Raw genomic sequence first — 5,729 nt, 5'->3', positions numbered from 1 at the left:
TTAATGCATTATTGGCATATATTTAAGTTGAGTTCAAATGGCCATTTTTCTCCAATTGCAGTAAATTGGATTTCTTTTTTTATTACAAATATGACCATTAACCCCAGTTAAACTCATGTTTGTTTACTTGCTTGATGCCATCTGTTTGCATTGAGTGTAAGTCCCTAGAACTAATGGTAAAACTATTAAAACTTTTTCTGTTACAGTTAAATATTTTTCACTTGGATTATTTTTAAAACTGGAAACATAAAGTGTCTGTATCTTGTAAAACTTTATTTGCTTCTCTTGGTTCAGAGAAGTTCATTTATGTTCACAGAAGTTCATTCATGTCGGGACCAGCAGTTAGCGTAATGGCTATGTCGCTGGACTCCCACGTAGTCTACCACGGTTCGAGTCCCGGACCCGGTGGCTTAAACTCATGCTGGGCGCGTGTGCGTGTGTGCCCAGGAACCCGAGAGGAGAATAGAGGAGAAGGGATTGCGGCGTGGCTATCCTACCTGGGGGGTGATTTCTCGCTTTCTATCTCTCTGTCTCTCTCTGTCTGTCTGGCGAGTGCACGCACCCTATAGCAAAAACCTCTCCAAAAAAAAAAAAAAGAAGTTCATTCATGTTCAACAGAAAAGTCCAAGCACACATGAGTGCTCACTGCCTGATGTGGTTCCACCTCCACATACATAGAAAGAAGGTGGGGATGGGATGAAGTTGTCAACCCTAGCCACTTAGTTGGACTAGTTTTAAGTAAAAGTTTTCTGGTTTGTGTTTTTCTTTTTGAACCATACTATTTAGTAAAATAAATATAATGAATGTTGGGGAGGGAAGATCGCGGGGGCCAGGAGGTGGCATGATGCTTAAAAGTGCTAGATTCTTACATGATCAACCACAGTTTGAGCCCCAGATCTGCCGGCTTGCTTTCTCACTTTCCCTTTCTGTCTCTCACTCTGTCTCTGTCTGGTCAAATTAAAAAATAATAATAACAAATGGAATAAATAAATAAATAAATATTTTCTTTTTAAAGATTGTTTTGTTTATGTATGACTAAGAATATTGGGAAATATCCATGTTTCAAAGGAATGCAGAAATGCTAACTGAGCTAAATCTGAAGAGATGAGAATAAATAAACTCCCAAATTAAGTCTACCAAGTTGTCTCCAGCCCTATCTAGGGTAGAAGATACTTAAACATCCTGGCTCCAAGAGTGAAGACAAACCCATAGGTCTGTTAGAACTTGAGAATACTAGCTTAAAATCCAGATAAATCTAGTGGCTTGAAGGCCTCTTTCACCAACAAAAGCCTATGCTTAAATTTCTGCTCTTCCCTTTTCCCTTAGTTTATTTATTTATTTCTTTCATGAGAGATGATACATGTGAGAAGGTTCCACACTTGCTTTCAGAGACCTGCCTGAATACACCACGCAAGCATATGCCCATGAGAGGGCTGAAGCTAGGGATTGACTGTGGCATCAAGACCCTTGTGGGAGTGCTATCTTTCTTTCTTCATTTATCTCTCATCTATCTCATAAAAGAAAAAATAAATAAACTTCAGAATGCAACAAAATAGAAGAGTGACAACTGAAAAACCACATGGAAAGAATGAATTTGAATTGATATCTCCCTACACACACAAAAATTAACTCGAAGTATATTTTAGACATAAATGCAGGCACTAAAACTCTTAGAAGAAAACAGAAAGCTTTTGTGCTTCAAAGGACACCATCAAGAAAGTGAAAAGACAACTCACAGGATGGGAGAAAGTATTTGCAAATCACAAATCTGGTAAGGACTGGTATCACAGTATATGAAGAACTCTCACAACTCAGTAATAAAAATGATAAATAATTCTATATAAAAATGGGCAAAGTTTCAATAAGCAAAGGATCTGATCGGCAAAGATCATCTTCTTTGGAAGATGTACAAATCATGAATAAGTTCAAGAAAAAATGGAGACATTCTCGGGGAGCAGCTGCCGCTGCCGCCGCCACCGCTGCCTCCTCGTTCGCGTGTAGAATTTGGAATCCCTGCCCCTCGTTAACAATGAAGCAGAGTTCGAACGTGCCCGCCTTCCTCAGCAAGCTGTGGACGCTTGTAGAAGAAACCCACACCAACGAGTTTATCACCTGGAGCCAGAATGGCCAAAGTTTTCTGGTCTTGGATGAACAAATGTTTGCAAAAGAAATTCTTCCCAAGTACTTCAAGCACAATAACGTGGTAAGCTTTGTGAGGCAGCTGAATATGTATGGTTTCCATAAAGTAGTACATACTGACTCTGGAATTGTAAAGCAGGAAAGAGATGGTCCTGTTGAATTTCAGTATCCTTACTTCAAACAAGGCCAGGATGAATTGCTAGAGAACACTAAAAGGAAGGTTTCATCTTCAAAACCAGAAGAAAATAAAATTCATCAGGAAGATTTAACAAAAATTATAAGTAGTGCTCAAAAGGTTCAAATAAAACAGAAAACTATTGAATCCAGGTTTTCTGAATTAAAAAGTGAGAATGAGTCCCTTTGAAAGGAAGTATCAGAGTTATGGGCAAAGCATGCACAACGAGTTATTCGAAAGATTGTCCAGTTTATTGTTGGTTCAGAATAACCAGCTTGTGAGTTTAAAACATAAAAGGCTTCTACTTCTGAATACTAATGGAGCCCAAAAGAAGAATCTGTTTCAACACAAAGAATCAACTGATAATCACTATCACAAAGTTCCACACAGTAGGACTGAAGGTTTAAAACCAAGAGAATAGATTTCAGATGACATCATTATTTATGATGTTTCTGATGATAATGCAGATAAAGAAAATATCCCCGTTATTCCAGAAACTAATGAGGATGTTATATCTGATCCCTCCAATTGTAGCCAGTACCCTGATGTCATTGTTGAAGACCATAATGAAAATAAATATGCACCTGTCATTCAGAGTGGAGATCAGAGTGAACCAGCCAGCGAATCCCTTAGTTCAGGCAGTGATGGCACCACCAGCCCGCTCCTGTCTAGTGCTGTCCAGCTAAATAGCTCATCCAGCTTGATCAGAGAAGATCCTGTGATCATGAGGGATTCTATTTTGAATGATAACATGAAACTTGGGAAAGACTGAACTATTAGATTATCTTGACAATACTGATTGCAGTTTAGAGGACTTCCAAGCCATGCTGTTGGGAAGACAGTTTAGCATAGACCCGGATCTCCTGGTTGATTCTGAGAATAAAGGATTAGAAACCTCCAAGAACAATGTAGTTCAGCCAGTTCACAAATGGAAGAAAATCTAAATGTAAATCCAAACCAGATAAGCAGCTTATCCAGTATACTGCCTTTCCACTTCTTGCATTCCTCCATGGGAACCCTGCTTCCACTGTTGAACAGGAGAGTACATCAGCATCATCAGAAGCTATGGCCTCTGTAGATAAAGCCATGGAAGCTGATGAGCTTCTGGATAGCAGCCTGGACCTAGAACCAACCCAAAGTAAGCTCGTCAGTGGAGCCACTGACTGAAGCTGAAGCTAGTGAAACTACACTGTTTTAGTTATGTGAACTTGCTCCTGAACCTAAGGATAGTGATATGCCTGCCACTTTTAGATAGCTAAATCCTCAAGAAGTGGACTTTGTGTGTATATATTCATCAAAATGATGAGCTATTTATTTTAAACTATCATTTGGGACTTTTTTTTTTTTTTTTTTTTTTTTTTTTATAAATTGCTTTGTTTTGTTTAATCCAATGCTGTGGAATAAAAGCACCTTTTGCTTTTCTCACTAACCACACACTCGGGTAAAGCTTTCAGATTTTACTCAGCTGCGTAGGTACAAAAAATTTAATGCATTATTGGCATATATTTAAGTTGAGTTCAAATGGCCATTTTTCTCCAATTGCAGTAAATTGGATTTCTTTTTTTATTACAAATATGACCATTAACCCCAGTTAAACTCATGTTTGTTTACTTGCTTGATGCCATCTGTTTGCATTGAGTGTAAGTCCCTAGAACTAATGGTAAAACTATTAAAACTTTTTCTGTTACAGTTAAATATTTTTCACTTGGATTATTTTTAAAACTGGAAACATAAAGTGTCTGTATCTTGTAAAACTTTATTTGCTTCTCTTGGTTCAGAGAAGTTCATTTATGTTCACAGAAGTTCATTCATGTCGGGACCAGCAGTTAGCGTAATGGCTATGTCGCTGGACTCCCACGTAGTCTACCACGGTTCGAGTCCCGGACCCGGTGGCTTAAACTCATGCTGGGCGCGTGTGCGTGTGTGCCCAGGAACCCGAGAGGAGAATAGAGGAGAAGGGATTGCGGCGTGGCTATCCTACCTGGTTCTCACTTTCTGTCTCTATGTCTCTCTCTGTCTGTCTGGCGAGTGCACGCACCCTATAGCAAAAACCTCTCCAAAAAAAAAAAAAAGAAGTTCATTCATGTTCAACAGAAAAGTCCAAGCACACATGAGTGCTCACTGCCTGATGTGGTTCCACCTCCACATACATAGAAAGAAGGTGGGGATGGGATGAAGTTGTCAACCCTAGCCACTTAGTTGGACTAGTTTTAAGTAAAAGTTTTCTGGTTTGTGTTTTTCTTTTTGAATCTTGTAAAACTTTATTTGCTTCTCTTGGTTCAGAGAAGTTCATTTATGTTCACAGAAGTTCATTCATGTCGGGACCAGCAGTTAGCGTAATGGCTATGTCGCTGGACTCCCACGTAGTCTACCACGGTTCGAGTCCCGGACCCGGTGGCTTAAACTCATGCTGGGCGCGTGTGCGTGTGTGCCCAGGAACCCGAGAGGAGAATAGAGGAGAAGGGATTGCGGCGTGGCTATCCTACCTGGGGGGTGATTTCTCGCTTTCTATCTCTCTGTCTCTCTCTGTCTGTCTGGCGAGTGCACGCACCCTATAGCAAAAACCTCTCCAAAAAAAAAAAAAGAAGTTCATTCATGTTCAACAGAAAAGTCCAAGCACACATGAGTGCTCACTGCCTGATGTGGTTCCACCTCCACATACATAGAAAGAAGGTGGGGATGGGATGAAGTTGTCAACCCTAGCCACTTAGTTGGACTAGTTTTAAGTAAAAGTTTTCTGGTTTGTGTTTTTCTTTTTGAACCATACTATTTAGTAAAATAAATATAATGAATGTTGGGGAGGGAAGATCGCGGGGGCCAGGAGGTGGCATGATGCTTAAAAGTGCTAGATTCTTACATGATCAACCACAGTTTGAGCCCCAGATCTGCCGGCTTGCTTTCTCACTTTCCCTTTCTGTCTCTCACTCTGTCTCTGTCTGGTCAAATTAAAAAATAATAATAACAAATGGAATAAATAAATAAATAAATATTTTCTTTTTAAAGATTGTTTTGTTTATGTATGACTAAGAATATTGGGAAATATCCATGTTTCAAAGGAATGCAGAAATGCTGACTGAGCTAAATCTGAAGAGATGAGAATAAATAAACTCCCAAATTAAGTCTACCAAGTTGTCTCCAGCCCTATCTAGGGTAGAAGATACTTAAACATCCTGGCTCCAAGAGTGAAGACAAACCCATAGGTCTGTTAGAACTTGAGAATACTAGCTTAAAATCCAGATAAATCTAGTGGCTTGAAGGCCTCTTTCACCAACAAAAGCCTATGCTTAAATTTCTGCTCTTCCCTTTTCCCTTAGTTTATTTATTTATTTCTTTCATGAGAGACAGAAAGAGAAAGAGAGCACACAAACAGGATCTTAACACTCCTACCCACCCCAATCTTAGCCAGCCCCAGATC

The 5,729-nt window shown here is 39.5% G+C and overlaps 1 pseudogene; it reads left to right on the top strand.

Moving 5' to 3' along the window:
* Positions 1–1,855: 1,855 nt before the first annotated feature.
* Positions 1,856–3,553, top strand: LOC102488322 (heat shock factor protein 2 pseudogene; annotated as a pseudogene).
* The last annotated feature ends 2,176 nt before the right edge of the window (positions 3,554–5,729 follow it).

Source organism: Tupaia chinensis, unplaced genomic scaffold (assembly GCF_000334495.1).
Source record: "Tupaia chinensis unplaced genomic scaffold, TupChi_1.0 Scaffold000622_1, whole genome shotgun sequence".
In the NCBI taxonomy this organism is placed as follows: domain Eukaryota; kingdom Metazoa; phylum Chordata; class Mammalia; order Scandentia; family Tupaiidae; genus Tupaia; species Tupaia belangeri.
The sequence above is the reverse complement of the archived record's forward strand: the minus strand, read 5'-3'. Positions and strand labels throughout refer to the sequence as shown.